Source organism: Vombatus ursinus, unplaced genomic scaffold (assembly GCF_900497805.2).
Source record: "Vombatus ursinus unplaced genomic scaffold, bare-nosed wombat genome assembly UNPS02015175.1, whole genome shotgun sequence".
In the NCBI taxonomy this organism is placed as follows: Eukaryota; Metazoa; Chordata; class Mammalia; order Diprotodontia; family Vombatidae; genus Vombatus; species Vombatus ursinus.
The window spans coordinates 2,136,945-2,155,524 of NW_020954953.1; the positions used below are offsets into that span (position 1 = coordinate 2,136,945).

General features: G+C 39.2%; 1 protein-coding gene across 4 annotated transcripts in view; it reads right to left on the minus strand.

Annotated features, from left to right (window-relative positions):
- The window catches only part of LOC114031544 (interactor protein for cytohesin exchange factors 1-like), a 193,332-nt gene extending 175,629 nt beyond the window's left edge, over positions 1 to 17,703 (minus strand). For all 4 annotated transcript variants that reach the window (XM_027846686.1, XM_027846690.1, XM_027846688.1 and 1 more), the window contains exon 1: positions 17,571 to 17,703. The gene's annotated coding sequence lies outside the window, so the exon portion shown is untranslated. The remainder of the gene's footprint in view (positions 1 to 17,570) is intronic.
- Positions 17,704 to 18,580: the final 877 nt, after the last annotated feature.

Sequence of the window (18,580 nt, forward strand, 5' to 3'; positions counted from 1 at the left end):
GACACTGTAGATAACAGCCTAGCCATGGTCTTTCATTTACTGCCACATGCTATGTAAGACATCTATGCATATGTCTCATAGACTGTTGTGCTGAGTTCCAAAGATATTGCGCACTACTTAGTGGGGACATCACCATTTCAGACACAGTCTATGATTCCATGCAAGTATCTCTTAAGATTGGGCAGACGATCTAGAGTATACAGGCAGCATTCCAGACCAAGTATAGGTGGCTATTCTACACAGAGCTTCTGAATGAGGTAAGTGATTCACTCCTGTTAAAATCAATGGGCTCCCACCACCTTTGATTCACTTACCCACGTTATGCGACAGATGTAATCTCTTTTCTTTCGTGCTCCTGTGCTGACTTCTTAGTTCAAAATAACTACAAGAATCTGTGTTCCAGTCGAGGGGATTAATTTGTACAAAGGCCTGGAATGTTAGTCAGTGCTCAAGAGATGAAACACTACAGGATTCCAATCCTTACTGAACCTTCAGAGTATACATTCTCTCCTTAATTTCCCATTACCTACATAAAAGCTGGTCTAGTTGATTAATCAAGTTGAAAATCAGACTGCAGAAAGCCCTGGCAGTTTGAATTGTACAGAGAAAACCAGTTCTGGCCAGAAAAGCATTACAGAGGACTGAAAGGAGAGAAGCCCAGGCCCCTTCACCCAACTCATGGTAATTGGCTATCATCAAGGGAAAACAGGTCATGTGTTCCTTCAAGTCATTATAAAGGGATTTAAATGTGTAGGCCTGAGAGGGAATTTAAAAGGTCATCTAGCTTATCAATAGAAAAGCAAGCATTTATTAAACACCTACTATGTATCAGACAGTGTGCTAGGTTCTAGGGATTCAAAATAAAAAATAAAACAGCCCCTACCCTCAAAAAAACATATTCTAATATTGATAACCTTGTTTGCCTCAGTTTCCTAATCTGTAAAATGAGGTTAACAATAGCACCTACCTCCCAGGATTATTGTAAGAATCAAATGAGATAATCATAAAACCCTTAGCACTGTGGCTGGATCATAGTAAGTGCTATGTAAATGTTAGCTATGATGACAATAATAATAATAATAATAATGATAATGTAGATAGATGTGGAAACTGATATCCACCCTGAGTAAACCACTACTCACATAAAGTTACAGCACTAATCAATAGCAGATCCAGAATTCAAGCCTCCTAACTCTATTCATTTTGCTATATTACACAGTTTCTCACAATCCAACTGCAGAATTCTTACCTAAGTAACACCTTGTTATAGTTGATTTTCAGTCACGTCCAACTCTTTGTGACCTCATTTTTCTTGGCAGATATAGTAGATACTAGATTGGTTTGCCATTTTCTCCTCCAGCTCATTTTACAGATGAGGATACTGAGGCAAACAGGGTTAAATGACTTACCCAGGGTCATACAGCTGAGGCCAGATGTGAACTCATGAAGATAAATCTTCCTGACTCCAGGCCCAGTGCTCTATCCACTGTGCCACCTAGCTGCCCAGTTACTATAGTTATAGTAATTAATTCATTGAAAATCATGATCAATATAATGACCCCCAAAAGTCACCATAGCTCATTCCTCTGCAGCTGTAGGTCATTTAGACAAAAAAAATGATGACTTGAATAGCATTTGTTCAACACCCATCCCCACGATGTAAGAAATTCCTAACTTTTAAAGCACAGATTGACTCTCTCCCTAAACTTACATCTATATCTATTTCTATTTAACGCCAGGCTCTTCTGTGGTTGGGGCAAAATCCAGGTTACTAGAAACATTTGGGCAACAAGACAGATAATTTTATAGTGTCAGTAGGTGCTGGGAGAGAAATTGGAAACAGAGCAGACCTTTTCTCAGTACTTCCTTCAGTCTTTGAGTAGATGGGTACCCTGGTAATAGTCAGCCTAGATCTCCTGCTCCAAGATGATAAGCTAATGGCCCTCTTCAACATCTCCCCAATCCTACCTTCGTTTTCTCCTTTCACTGGTTGCCCCAGGGCTGCTGGTTCTCAGCTCAGCTTTACATGACTTCACTCCTTCCTCTCTACTTCCAGGCATGTAATTTGTTTCTGAGACAACCCCTTCCTTTCATAAAAAGTCCTTGAGGCATGACCAAGTCTTTCAGAAATGACTGATTGATTCAAGGAAGGTATAGGCTTTGTTCACATCAGTTCTGGTTGATTGATTCAATTAAGAATCTTCTTTTAAGTGGGTGGGATAATCAATGTATCCCTCCCCACCTTTCCACCAAATTTTCTCATGCTAGTTAGGGAGGTGGTCCTGCTGAACCACAATGGAATAAGCACAATGGAATAAGTATGGGATATTGGGAGTATAGATTTAGAACTGGAAGGGGCCTTGGAGTTCAACCTCACTGTAATTACAAAGATTAGGAATTGAAGCTAGGAAGAAAGGTTAAGCAAATTCCCAAAAGTCACGTAGCTGACAAGTGTCTAAGATGGGCTTTGGATTCAGGTCTTCCCAACTCCAAGCACTGCACTCTACGTATTGTGACACCTAAATGCTTTATCGGTGTGAACATGTTAATATGGGGATAAGTAGTGAGATACAGTGGAAAGAGCATTGAATTTTATGTCAGAAGACCTGGCTTCCAGTCCCAATTCCGTCTCTTACTAGATGACTGTGTCTTTAGGAGACTCCTTCCAGGACTTAGTTTCTTCATCTGTAAAATGGAGCTAAGAATGCCTACCTCGCAGGATTGTTATGAAGCTCAAATGGGTTAATGTAAATGAAAGTATTTTGTAATAACGTTGTTGTAGTTATTTAGTGCTATGGTTTTTTTTTCCTTTTCTTATGAAAAGTGCTCATCCTCTAGCCTAAACTGAGGTCATTAAGATCAGCTGTTGACCAGATGAAATGCTGTAGACAACTATAGTCTAAAATTGTCTGTCTGCCAAATGTATAGGCAAGAGATTAGCCAATTAAATTCCATCCTCTGAGGTTTCTTCATAAGTGAGATCACTTCAGTTGTAATAGGGGGCTCTACATACTTCCTTTCAAATTAAATACACATTGGCTAAGTGCCTACTGCATACAAAGTACTCTGTAAGGTTTAGATAAAAACTACCCTTCTTCACCTCCAGAGATCATATTCTATTCAATTCTATTCATTCATATCAACAAGCTTAAAGGTCTATTATGTGTAAGACATTGTTAATACAAATACAGAAATGAAAAAAAAAACGATAAGAGGAACTTACATCCTACCTGGGGATACAATCAAGAAAATTGATAAATAGACACAACAATGAAAGTAGGAGAAGACAATCACTTTCTTAAGTAACTCAACCTCTTGTCATGACCTTCTTTGGCAGTCTGATAAAGGCTATAGATCCCCCTCTCAAAATAACGTTTTCAAATGCATAAAATATATCAGATTACAAAGGAAACCAATTATATTGAAATATAATTATCAAAAATATATTTTAAGTGGGAAAAACTATATAATTTTTAAAGAGATTTGATAAAAAAAACACTTAGATCTTCTCTAACCTAAATATTTTCACATTTCTTTTTTTTAAACAAGGTAACATTTGCTTTCAAAGCACATTAATAAAAATGCATTAAACAAGTCTAACACATGCCTCACAATCTTGAGAGATTTACTGTTTTCCTTATCAAATAAAATATACAAATCCCAAACAATACATTCAAAAATGAGTATTTTTTTTAAATTAAGGCACAGATCCCTTATGCTCCAGGTTAAGAATTCCTAGACTAGATCAGGGCTTCTTAAACTTTTTACACTGGCAACCCCTTTTTGCATTTCAGCAGTGTTTCTTGGCATTGCATGGCCTGAGGGAATGTGCAGTGCAAAGTGCACATGTTTTGTGTTCAGAACCAAGGCTGAAGTGAAGTTAAGCAAAGCAAAGCACTGCCAGAAACACCTCAGATTCATTATATGTTTGATTTTTAATTAATTTTTGGTTGTTGTACATTCAGAAACCTTTTACTGTTACCAAATTTTTCTCGATCCCATATGGGGTCGCAACCCATAATTTAAGACGCACTGGACTAGATGATCCCTATAGTGGAATAATGTATAGAGTGTTGGACCTACATCCAATCAGGAAGACCTCAGTTCAAATTCTGCCGCAGGTACTTACTAGCTGGGTGACCCTGGGCAAGTCACTTAAACTCTGCCTCATTTTTTTATCTGTAAAATGGGGATAGTACTAGTATCTACATCCCAAGGTTGTTGTCATTGTCATGATTCTAAAGTTCTAAAGACTTATGATTAACATAAATAGCTCATTTTAATATAAAACATTATGCCTAACAACCTTGTGAGGTAGATAGGAAAAGTATTATTACCTCCATTTTACAGAAGAGGGAACTAATGGCTTAGCCAAGGTCCTATAACAAATAGGGGAAGAAGAAAGGACTTGAACCTAGCAGCTAAGTCTTCTGCCTTCGAAGTCAGTGCTCTTCCATACTATATACCACCCGGTCTTTTGAAAGTAGCTGATTTCACAAATGTTTATAGATTAATAAGTTGGTAACCCCTCTCCAAATTAGGGACTAATTTACAGTCTTCTTGAGAATGTATTTCCTTCCCTTTGTTGTGTTTATTGAAACTGTCATATTTAACTGTTAATTACTCTAGAACAGATCTTTAAAAGTTGTTTAAACCCCTAAATAAGCTAAGTATTAAACAAGTGAAATAGGGGGAGGGGAAAGGAGGGGAGGGAGAAGGTGCTAAGATTCTAATTTGTGCCCCCAACGAAGTAAATGCAAACTTGAACTGTGATATTTTCCCATTTTTGTTACTTTGCTGAGGAATAATCACAATAGTAAGCATTAGTGTAATTGAAAACCATTGTGCCCCTCATTTATGACAGTCTAATGTTGTGGTGGAGGCCAGAATAACTGAAATCCAGGCCATTTGTGCTAGGTAATTAAGCAGGTATGTAGAAATCATGTACACATTACAGAACAACAACCTGAATCTAAATGAAAACACCAAAAGGATGAGATTTGGTGCAGCCATTAGGATATTGCTTCGGATTATTAGGATATTGCACTACTTAGATTGGACCCTTTGTTTAGCTCTTTGGACTAATGTGTCATCCCATTGCATCATTTTCCAATTTTGAGTGCCCGAACTTTTCCTCAGCCATATGGTTTTGGAAAAAGAGCATCCTTCCAGATGAAGACTGAAGTGCCCATATCTGGCAAATGCTCTCACTTGCATAGCAATTCCAGCTAAACCCTTCATGAAAAGACATCTTTTTAATAGATTTCACAATGAGCTTTTTTTCCCCATTTCCTAAATGTGTTCCACTGTTTTGTGTTACACTTTATTTCCATCCTATGATGAAAAGACTCTTACTATTTAAGGCTCAGTGCCACAGGTTAAAGCCACTGAAGTGACTCATATTGGATTTGTTCCCTGAAAGTTTTTACCAGTGATGTAGATGGATTTCTTCATTGTGAGACCACTTAAGGGGATTGCTCTGCATTAGACACCACTTCAAAGCTAAGTTTCTTGCCAGAAAAGGTCCACTAGATCCAAATAAGTCCTCAAATGGGATGAAAACAGAGGGTGAGAAAAAGAAAGTCACATGATACAATGGAATGAGTACTGGGATTTGGAGCCAAGGGACCCAACCAGAAATTTAATATCTGTCATTTAACCTCTCAAGATTTGTCTCAGCTTTCTCACCTTGGTGTACTAGATAACTTGTAAAATGACTTCCATCTCTAAATCTATGATGCAGTTGACAAAAGAAGGCCATGAAGGTTATGTTTAATGACTACAGAATTATTGAATCTTAGAGTTGGAAGTTAGGGGTCATCTATTCCAATCCTTTAACATTTTGAGAGGATTATGAATTCCCATATACAACATTTCTGACAGTGATTTGCCTTTTACTTAAAGGTCCTCCTCTCTCAGAACAGAATTCTTATGGCTTCACAATGCAATTCATTCCATTTTCAGACCACTATATTTCTTTTCATTCTGCCCTACACAGTAAGTATTACACCCACTACTGATGCACTGATGTACAAAGATGCCAAAAAAAAAAGTAAATGAAGAAAAAAAGATGTTATTTAGAAGCTCCTGAAAAAGCAGCTGCATAGAAGAGATTGGTTTCACTCTCTGTGACTACCAACGGCAAAACTGGAATGATAGATGAAAGCTAGAGGAAGACAGATTCCAAGAGGGAGAACTTCCTAAAAATTAGAACAGGGGCTCTTAACCTAGGATCTATGGATAGACTTCATGGGGTCTGGGAACTTGGAGGGGAGAAAATATCCCTTTATCTTTATTTTCACCAGCCTTTAACTGAAATATAACATTTCCATCAATTATTTTAAAACATGATTCTGAAAAACCATTAGATTGCTAAAGGGCTCCATAACGCCAAAAAAAAAAAAGTTTCAGAACCTCTGAATTAGAGCATCTCAAAATGGAATCAGATGTTTCATGAAGTAGTGGATCACCTATTAGTGGGTGTATTTAAGGAGAGGCTCAGAAACCACCTCCTGAGAGACCTTATCAGTGTGTATTTCACTATGGCGTAACACGAATAACATTGAACTAGGAGTTTGGAGACACTTGTGTTTCAGACCTAGTTCCTCCACTAACTTCAATGTGACCTAGGGCAAATCACTTAAACTTGTTGTGAAGATCAAATGAGATAATTATATGACTTTGTAAACTTTGAAGTACTATATAAATGCTATCATCATCATCATCTATGATCCTGTAAGGACTCTTCCAGGTCTAATTATATGAGAGCTAATAGATCATTCCCAAAGTAAGTAATAACATCCAGTTGACTTACAATCCAAAATAATGGCAGGTTCTTAAAATAGCAATGGCAGCTATGAAGGAGAGAAGGGAAGAGGAAGAAGGAAGGACAAGAGAAGGGAAGGAAGGAAATAGGCATTTATTAAACACCTACTGTGTGTCAGAAACTGTGCTAAATGCTTTACTAATATTATCTCATTTCACCCTGGGAGATGGCTGTTATTATCCTCATTTTGCACTTGAGGAAACTGAGGCAAAATATTATGTTTTAAACATAATGTTCCATAATTCTATGGGGTCTCCCTGACTCCAGGCCCGACTCTCTATCCATTGAACCAGCTAGCTGCCTCTAGACAGGCAAGAGTTCTGGTGGGGAAGGAGAAGAGGGGATTCTAATGGATCGTAAACTTAATATGAACCAACAAGGATCTTCGGCTGTATTAAGAGACGTGTAATTTTCAAAGCAAGGGAGGTGATGGTCATCTTGTACTCAAGTGTGGTCAAACTGTCTGTAGAGTATTGTGTTTAGGCGCAATACTGTATTTCTTAGCATAATATTTTGAGAGGGAAATGCATAATCAAGAACTTGTCCAAAGGAGGACAATCAAGATGGCGAGGAGACCTAAAAATATTCCATGATGATCACGTGAAAGAATTAAAATGTTTAATCTAGAGAAGATTTAAGGAACACATAATACCTGACTTCAAACATTTGAAGTGATGTCATCTAGAAAAGGGATTAAGCTTGTTCTTCTTGATCCCAGGGGCAAAAACAGATTTTAGTTCAAAGTAAGGATAATGTCCTCAAAATCACAACTGTCCAAAACTGAAATAAGCTGCCCTGGAGGAAGCACTGAGTAAAGAAGTTCAAATGGAGCCGAGATGATCACTTGCCAGGGATGTTAGAGAGGAAATTCCTGATTAGATATGAATTGGACCAAATAAAGTAAGAGGTCTATTCTAACTATGAGACTTTTTGATGATTTTCTGACCCTTATTTATCCTTCATAGCCAATAAATTGCCAATGCTTGTCACTTCTACCTCTGCAACATTTTTTTTTTGAGGTTAAGTGACTTGCCCAGGGTCACACAGCTAGTGAGTGTTAGGTGTCTGAGGCCAGATTTGAACTCAGGGACCTCCTGATTCCAGAGCAGGTGCTCTATCCCTTACAACATCTTTCACACCCCTCCTGTTCTCTCTACTCATATGGACACCACCTTCATTCAGTCCCATATAACTTCTCTTCTGAAATGCCACAATAGTCTCCAATTGGCCTCCATGCTTCCAGTCTTTCACTTCCTCAATCTCATCTTTCTAAAGCACAGGACTGACAATTGAATCACTCCCCAACTCGAAAAGCTTTAGTGACTCTCTATTGCCTCTGAGATAAGATAAAAATAAATATAAATACAAAATAAATGTAATTAGATAATTTCTAATCTGCTCCAGACTCTCTTTCTAGACTTATTTCATGTTATTCATCCTCCCTCACTATAGGTTCCATCCGAACTGACCTTCTTGTAGTCGAATTAAATTGCATTGCCTAAGGTCTCACAATACTGAAATCCTTTCATTCCAATTCCAAGACACTTTACAGGTTACCACTGGTAGCAAACATGGGGTCTCTTAAGTAGGATAGCTTCAGAAATATTGGAAGGACTCCCTCCACTCAATCCTTTCCTACCAATCTGTTGATACCTGAAAATCCACAATTATTATCTGACATTTAAAGATTTAAAAAGCATTTTGTGTAGAAAAGATTTATTTCCTTGAATTGAGGTTTTATCTTTTCCTAAAATGCAAATATCCCTGGGAAATATTACACTTTACTGTAAATGAGTTTCAGATCCTTTTCCTCAAGCTTAGTTTTGCTGAAGGAAGATAGAGAGTTTGGGGCACTATGCTTTAACATTGCAAAAAGGGTGCCCCTAAGGAAGGAAAGAGGAAGCTGAGGGTACAGAGGTCGAAAGTAGAGACTGAAGGCACAAAGGTTTAAAGGTGCAGCTGAAGGTACGTTTACTTTGCAATGATGTCTAAAACCAACCCTGCAGGTTGGTTAAAATAAGTAGTAAATAGAAAAAAAAATTTACCCTGGTAGCTCTGTGGAGGATGGATTGATGAGGAGACCACTATTGCAATAGGCCAGGCACCTGGTGAAAATGGCCTACACTACAATGCTGTTTTAATAGAAGAGATACTAGCACAGAGGAAAATCTTCCTCAGAGCTGAATGGAATGGATGAGCCATTAGTTTGTATGGCTTTGTGAATAATTTTCTGTAAAATGTGGAACTTGGACTGACTTTGACAGAAATAGAGGGCGGCTTCTAGAAAATACTAGCAAGGTGAAATAATGCGAGTTAGTCTCATTGAGTCAAGAGTCCCTAACCTATGGTCAATGAACTTAACACACAGACACAAAAACACAGTGAGAGAGAAAGAGAGACCAAGAGACAGAGAGAGATGTATCTCAATAGAATTGGTTTCCTTTGTAATCCTATGTATTTTATATTATGCATTTAAAAACATTCTGAGAAAGGATCCTTAGTTTGTACTCCAAAGGGGTCCATGACACAATAGATTTAGAACCCCTGCATTAGATAAAGGGATTTTTTTAAAGAAGGCAAATGGCACCTTTTAATCTCGTTTCCATAAATGGCTTACACTGTTATGGAAAGCTTTCAATCAGCTTCTAGTCTATTTACAAATTGTTCTAAGGTCTATGATAAATGTCATAGTAATGTCAGGAAGTCAGGCAGATATTTTGCTCATTTCTTTTTCTATTCTAGACATTATATTGTGTTCTACTGTGCAAATTATAGTAGAAAAGACAGCTACTTTCAGTATTTTAGCAAATATTTATGGAATGACTACTTTGTGTAAGGTATGGCATTATGCCCTTCAACAGTATGCATACTGTACGGTCTCTGCCTTCAAGGAATTTGCAGTTTAATAAGTATCCAAAACATACACAAAAATAGCTAACGAATGGGGGAAACCTCCCTGACCTAAGGGATCCTGGGACACTTCTGATGGGACATATGGGCTCTGGATCAATGCTGAAAGACTTGGCACTTTGGGATAACACACCAATCCCTTGTTCTCCCAATGACAAAAGGAGGAGAAGCTTGAAAAGAGGCTTGGCCACTGGTAATCTAATCTTCTTCTCTCCAGAACATGTGGTATGGATCATTTTCTGTGGGACTTCCCATCATCAGAAGAGAAGGTTTTCCCTTATCTCCCTATCCCAATGCTTGTACACTGTAGATAAAGTATTTGCTGCTGCCTATGCAAGCCTAAGCCTAATGCTTCTTCTGCTTTGTACTTCTTTCCCTGAGCATAGGTGATCAAACAGCAATCCTGAGATGGATGTTTCTGCCCTAGGAAGCAACCATTCAAGCCCAAGAAATCAGGAGATTCTGAGTCCCTTAGTTGGAGGGAAATGTTCACTTCAGCTACTACAATGATTCTCAGAAGAAAAGGTGGCCACAGGCAGGAGAATGAGCTCAAGGCTTGACCTGGCTTACCAGAAGACGTAGACCTTAAAAGAGTTGTTCAGACACTGCAGAGCTGAGGTGAAAGTGAAATGCCTCTTCAAAGGTATCATAAAATCTCCCATGTTTTTAGTACCAACCTCCTAGGAGAATGTAGATCATACATCATTGTACTGAGTTTTAAGTCTTTGTCATGTGCACTTGTGAATCAATTGTATTTTAAGTAGTTATTTTACGTGGATAAATAGCTATCCTACTCCCAATCTGCATTGTACACTGAGTACATTTCTACTGTGTTTTAGGGAGAGCCCAGATAGGAGCCAAGTCTAAGTTTTAAGTGATTTTCCCCCCAGGGCTCTATGGAAGAAACATAAAGACTGAGACCAATAAGAAAGAACCTAACATTTCTCTTTAGAGGAGACCTCCACCTAATCTGTATATAAGCCTGGAGTTGTTGCTGTTGTTGTTATTTGTCCTTAGTTCTCAGAGAGGACCGTGACATCAGGTAGGTGATACCATGACTCAAAAGTGAATTGGATTTAAGTGAGAAAGGGTTGTACAAAGTCACCAGAATCACTTTCTCCTCCAGAGCCATCTGGGCCCAGGGGCCAGATATAGATCAGGCCAACTGGAGGTGACTCCAAATGCAGTGGAAGACCTTGGCCCTCTGAAGCTAAGATCTTTCCCAGGTCTCAATTTGACTGAGGCAACACCCATTCAGTGATTAAGGTTAGGTAAGAAACAAGACAAAGAATGGGCTCTTTTACCTCATCATGAAGAGCTACAGACTTCTTAAAGGAAAAGGGTAGCCATCCCCTCCCCACCCTTCCAGACTTGTTCTTATGCTTCGACAGAGCATTTATAAGAATCAAATGAGAGACACAATGCGTACTTTTAAGAATTCAAAGAAAGAAGAGACTACTAGCCAGGGTGAAAGGAAAATTTCCTGGTGGAAGTGGTATTTGAGCATTCTCAAATGAGATAAGCTTGTAACCTTAAAGCATTATATAGCTATTATTATTATTATCATTAAAATAATGCTATTATTATTATTAAAACTATTGTTACTATTATCTTTTGGGGGATATGGACCTACAATTTTCATGGTATAGAGAACTCCCAGTGAGGAAATCCCTTTTGCCAATGGAAATTAACAACTATTCTGTATCGGTCTTAGAAATTTGCCTAAGGCACTGAGAAGGTAAGGGATTTGCCCATTGTCATATATGTGTTTGAGACAGCTTGGTGGTGCAATGTATAAAGCACTGGGCCTGGAGTCAAGAAAACCTGAGTTCAAACCTGGCCTTAAACACTTACTAGCTGTGTGACCCTGGATAAGTCACTTATCCCTGTTTGCCTCCATTTTCTCAAGTGTAAAATGGAGATAATAATAGCACCTCCCAGGGTTGTTGTGAAGATCAAATGATATAATATTTGCAAAGCATTTAGCACACTGTGCCTGGCACATAGTAGGTGCCATACAAATGCTTACTGCCTTCTCTTCCCAGGACATGAATCAAGATTTTCATTCTGAGACTGACTCTTTATCCACTGTACTAAGCTGCCTCTCATTATCATCATCATCATCATCATCACTGTTATTATCCTTATCCAGGAGAAGTGAACATACTATCAGAACATCATTCCTCAAAATGTGGTCTCTGAAGTCCTGAGGAATCCATATTCCTTTCAGAGGGTCTGTGAGGTCAAAATTGTTTTAGAACTACTGAAACACAATTTCACAGAGTGAATGCAGAGGCATATATGAGAATGCAGCTGTCTTTGATCAAGCCAGACATTAAAGAGATTTGCAACAATATATAAAACAATACCACTCTTCTAAATAACTTATTTTTGTTTTGGAAAACATAGCTGTTTTTCATTAAAAAATGCTATGCTAAAATTTAATGAATTCATTGTTATTTTTAATTTTTAAATTTAACCCATTTTAGTTTCTAAGACACTAAATATTGATGGATAAAACCAAATAAACAAAAGCCCTTTGTGATGCTCATTAATTTATAGAAGTGTAAAAGGGTCCTAAGGCCAAAATAATTGAGAACTGCCATACTGGAGGAAGAGAATCATAACAATCTTGATTTCTCATTCCAAGTGAAACCAGAAGAAAATGGAAGGCGTAGCAGATAGTCCAAAGGTTCTCTTTAAGATGGTTGATAAGGAGTTGTTGGGTCCTTTCATAACCTGACCCTATTCTACCCTTTTAAGATTCATACACTTTACTTTCTCTCCCAACCCCCCACCTTTCCCCACCCCACATATTCTGTGATCCAGCAACACTAACCCACTTGCTGTTCTTCAAACAAAATACTCCATCTCCCGACTCTGGGGACTTTCACTGGTTGTCCCTCATGCCTGGAACTCTCTGCTCCTCATCTCTACCTCCTGGCTTTCCTTATTTCCTTAAAGTCTCAGCTAGGGCAGCTAGGTTACCCAGTGAATAGAGTACCAGGACCGGAGTTGGGAAGACTCAACTTCCTAAGTTCAAATACAGCCTCCAGACACTTATAAGCTAGGTGACCCTGGGCAAGTCATTCAGCCCTGTTTGCCTCAGTTTCCTCATCTGTAACATGACTTAGAGAAGGAATTGGCAAACCACTCTGGTATCTTTGCCAAGAAAACCCCAAATGGGGTCACGAAGAGTTGGACACGACTTAAAAAAATGACGGAACAACAAAAAGCCCCACCTTCTACAAGAAGCCCTTCCAAGTCTTCTTTAACCTTAGTGCTTTCCTTCTGAGGTTATCTCCAATTTATCTTGTATATGTCTGGTTTATATATAGTTGTTTCTCTGTTGTCTCCCTCATTAGACTGTGAACTCCTTGAGACCAGGAACTGTCTTTTGCCTTTTGTATCTCCAGTGCTTAGCGCAGTGCATGGCACATTGGAGGCACTTAATAGATTCTTGTTGACTTGGCTTGGTATGGCTGTTTTTTATCATGCACCTAAAGACAATAAAAACCATTTGATGGAACACTTGATCATCTCATATTTCAGTATTCTTGATCTCTTTGTCAAGAGGAAAAGTATGGCAGCCAAGGGCAACACTGGTTTAGAATACAAATTTTTTTGTAACTCTATGGGAGGAGAATGGTAAAAGATTAAATTGCTTCACAATATGATGAGAATCAACAAAAGAAAAAAGTTACAGAAAGTGGATGAAAGACCCACAAAGTCAGATTATCACAGGAGCATTCAACTATGAAACTAGAAGGAATTGACCCTAAAGAAAACAAATATGGGCAGAGCAGCCAGACCAGACAAAGTATAAAAAGACGATACTCATCCCAGAAGGGATATGGCTGTGTCGATAAGGGACCAAGTCTCACAATATATAAACACTTGCAAACCTTAGAAGGCATCGTAGAGTCCTGGGTTTAGAGTCCAGATGGCCTGAATTCAAATTCAAGTAAGGGTCTGCCTCAGACACTTATGAACAGTGGCAATTTGTCTCAGCCTCAATTTCTTCATCTGTAAAATGGGGGTTAATAATAGCACCTAACTCAGAGAGTTGTTGCAAAGGTCAAAAGAGATAGCATTTAAAATGCTTACCAAAAACCTTAAAGTGCTATAAGTAGCTATTTTGTTATTATGATGATGATTATGATTGTAAGAAGGGTGACAGAGAAGCTATCAGAAACTATTAGCCTATATCTCAGCTTTCCCACCTCTACCGAATGTTTATGAAAATCATCTCCAGAACTCCAGTTCTGCCTTTAAGTCCTGGTAGGCAATTTCAGGGATGCGACATCATGGCCTCCACCAGTAAGAGCCATTGAATCATAGGATTTTGATTCAGAAAGGATTCTTAAAGATCATCTAGCCTAACTCTCTCATCTTTCAGCTAAGAAAGCTGAGCCCCAGAAAGGTGATGTGACTTACCTGCACAATTAGTAAATTACAGACCTGTTATGCAAAGGCAGTCCTTCTGACTCCAAAGTCACTGCTCTACTGTCTCTGTTAAACTAAGTGTGCGCATCTAGGGTTTGAACCTAAGGCTTCTCTCAGTAGGATTCCTTCCTCTTTTTTATCATGCTGCCAGCCCTAAAGAAACCACCTGCCTATGTTGTGTTACAAAACTGAAATTTAAGGTTGTGATATACTGCAGACTGTTGTTGCTATTCAGTCATTTCAAGCCTGACTCTTTGTTCAAGGTTTTCTTGGCAAAGACACTGGAGTGGTTTGTCATTTCCTTCCCCAGTTCATTTTACAGATGAGGAAACTGAGGAAACAGGGTTAAGTGACTTGCTCAGGGTCATACAGCTAGTAAGTATTGGAGGATAGATGATAGGCCAACTCAAAGGTCCAGGTTCAAGTCTTGCAACTGACACCTATTTGGAACATGTTGAAGTACAGAATTGAAAGTCTGGATGAGAAAACATGTCACATCACAGCAAACCCCAATCTTCAGGGATATCAAGTCATCTGGTTTAAACAATAGTTACTGTTCTTTCTGCTTTTCCTGGTCTAAGAGCTATGATTACTCAACTCTTGAGTGACTTCTTTTCCTTTTCACAACAACATCTTACGAGCCTCCTTCACTACCATGTCCCCTGATACCAGAAAAAGATCACCATAGATCAGAGAGATAAGGCAAGGGCCACCTTACTGCCTTTATTGTTTGTAAGCTCTCATGGCAGGATTACCCCAGTAGTTTTCTTCAATAACAAAAGGGAGAAAAGCCAACTAAATTCAGGTCCCAGTCTGTGTGCTGCTCTCTGATGAGTTTAACAAGAACACTCCCTTGGCTCCAAAACGGACAGAAAAGCAGAAGTGAGCTTTACAAACAGGGGCCAGGAGTCGTCAAAAGGAAAGTACACCCAGGCAATAGCGTCATGAAGTAATTGCTTATCTCTTATTGCTCCAACGTGCTGCTGCAGAAAACTTCCTATTTCCACTCCACAATGGGTGCTTGCTTCATGCAGTGGATACCTGAAATACTTGAAACATGCAACTCCTGCAGAGAAGGCAAGCTTTAGCTCCTGTCATTTAACAGGACACGAAGCGTGGGAAAGAAGAAAAGAGAGAGACAGCTGAAATCCTAAAATCCAACTCCTCCTTTCCTCACTTGAATTGGAAAGGAACAATTTTATTTTCAAATCTTACTCCATATTTGCCATATTAAAAACTTGCCTTTTTCCACTTAAATATATATATGCATTACCAATGTATACTATACCTGGGCCAATGCTTATAAGTGATAAGCACAAGTAATAAATATGTGTATGGAATTTGGTGAATCACTTACCCTTTTTGAGCCTCAGTTTCCTCATCTGTAAAAGCAAAGGATCGGACTAAAGAATTTATCTGTAAGCTTCCTTTTAGACCCAAAATTCTGTGATTCTCTGGTATGGTAGAAATAACTAAATTGCAAATCACAATATCTGAGTTTAAGTCCTGACTTTTCCATTTAACTAACCCTGTGGATTTGGGGAAAGTCCCCTAATTTTTCTGAGCCTCAGTTTCAATTTCTATAAAACAGGAATACTAGGTAGTATCAGAGGGCTGTTGGGATGACCCTGTGAGTGCTCCACTACAAATTCACCCTCTAACATGAAAAATACTCTGCAAATACAAGGCATTCAAGTCAATTCAACCCAACAAACATTTATTAAGAGCTGCTACATTTCATAAAAAGTTGTATTATGCACTAGGGATACAAAATAAATTTTAAAAAAACAGCATGGCATGTCCCTCAGGAGTTCGTAATCCAACAAGACCTGTCTACAAAAGGATATGACACAGTAGAATATGATTAAGGTAAAGAAGCAGTCCAGAGTGTTCTAATAAAATTTAAGAAGGTTTCGCAGAGGAAATAGTTTCTTGAAGGAAGAGAACAGTGGGGCGTAGTGAGATGAGCACTGAATTTGGAGTTAGGAGGCTTGAATCTGAAATTCCTGCTCTACTACTTACTAAGCCACTTGACCCCTGGGATTTCAGTGTCCTCATCTATAAAATGGGAGGGTATTAGTTGCTCTTAAGGGTACCTTACAGATCAAATCCTATGATTCCAATATGTGGAGATATGGAAAGCGGCGGCTCCAAGAATGAGGAAAGGTAGAAGCAGGTGAAGTCAAGACAGGATGGGGAAAGATAATTAATATTCCAGCTTGCCTGGAATAGAATTTCTAAAGGGGAAAATCATTAAATTAGGCCTGAAATGTTGGAGCCAGATCTATAGCCAACAGGGAAGTCACTGAAAATTTTTGAGCAGGACAGAGATTCGATCAGACTTATGCACTGGGAAAATTATTTTGGCATGAATGTGAAGTACATAATGGAAAGGGGAGCCATCAGTGGTAGGAAGACCAATTAGGAGCCCTTAGAATGGTACAGAAAGACATAACAAGGGCCTGAACTAGGAGTCAAAAAGAGACAGATTCCAGAGACATTTCAAAGGGAGAATTGACAGGACTGGACGACTGAGGGAATGTAAGGTGGGAGGGGAGAAAGGAAAAGAAGAGTCAAAGATGGCTCTAAAGTTGAAAACTTGGGTGATTGGGAAGGTGGTAGTGTCCTCGGTACAGGAATGGAAGTGGCTAATTAATAATAATTATTATAACTACTATTAAGGTCAAACATATGTGAAAGGTCACAATTAATGCTTTCTCCAATAATTAAATATCCTCCACACAAGGACAAGAAAAGAGGGGCTCCCTAAGCCCCCAAGATGAAAGCCCTCAAACAAGCAGCACCTTGCCGGTGCTTGGCTCTCCTTTCAATCCCTACTATAGTTCTTCAGCATGTTGATTTTGTTTGAAGTGAGATCTCCACCAGCTGTAGGCATCAGGGTAGGGAGGGGAATTTTAACGGCAGAGGAAGGGGGGGGTGGGGAGGATGGACAGCAAATCAGGCACAAAGAGCACACACTCCCTCAGGCAGGGATGCTACTACAAGACTTCCCCCAAATGAACTTTACAGAACACACACAAACGCAGTATTGTGCCGGTCTGAATCAGCCCCACAGTGGATGGTCCAAACAGCTATCAGTACTGCATCCATTTCAGAGCAGGAGAGGGTCACCCTGAGTACACAGCACTGCCCTTTCAAGTTACTGCCTTCGGACAAGTCCCCAATTTCCTTCCATACCACCTTTGATCCTGTCACTGTAATAGCAGGTTTACAAAGAGCCAAGCTGAAGATCTGTTTTCCCAAGACTCACACTTTAGGAGACACTCCACTGAAATCAAGATGATGCCTGGGCTGACCACAGTTTTGCCCTAACACATACACCCAGGAATTGTTTCCCATACATAGAACAAGGAGTCATGTTACTTACATGGAGTCAAAAGGGGTAGAAATCCAAGAGCTGACTCAGGTGTCCCCAAATTCAGAAAACTCTTAACACAGAAGGCAACAGCTGAGGTTTTCATTCCATTTAAGCAGACGCTTCTGGGAAGGCTCAGTGAACAACAGGGTTCCCTTCACAAGCAGACCAGAGAATGAAGCTCTTTTGAAAGAAGAGGAAGTCTCACTGTACTTCCCTAAATTCATTGTTCTTTCTTCTGATGGTTACTAAACCCTTCTCTGATTCCAATACCCCAGGCATAGCTATTCTGGGAAGGCAAGTCCTATCTGTCTCATTCCATTTATTCTAAACACTGCCCGGTGTATTCATTTCCAGGACACATGTACAAAACATTGGGCTGCTCTGGTTTCCTGTTTTGGAGGCAAAGGCTCTGTATTTACAGACATGTAAGGGAGAGCTCCTCTGCCCAGCTCCCCTACTTTCCATCAGATCCAATTGTCTGTTTTCAATAAGCTACCCCTCCTGGGTTCAGACTATTTTACTAATGTCCCTTCTTTGCCCCTATTTCTCAAGCATTCAAAATGGGCTACCAAATAACATAACTACAGACTGATAAACAAACAAATGGATGGATGGATTCTAGACTAAAATAACCCTTTTTCTACCTATCTTTAGCAACACTCACCAAGACATCTTCCAACTATAGTTCATTTCTTTCACCCACAAGGGCAGGAAAAATGACAAGTGGCAAGTTAAAATTGGACAAATCCTTCCCTTTAACTACCCCTGCAAGGGCTCTTTCATTTCATTTGAGCCCCGCCCTCTTAGCACTCCCATCTGGGTTCACTGGTTTGCCCTTCTTAGTGGGGAAAAAAAAAAAAACACCATCTCATGTTTCTACTCAACGGTTTCAAATTTTAAAAAATCAAACCAAACAACAGTTAAGATTGGAGACCTACTTGAAGAGGTAGCTACACTTTATTCAATTCTCTTCACAACCTACACCTACCAAACAAATTGCCGACATTAGTGAAGGCTCT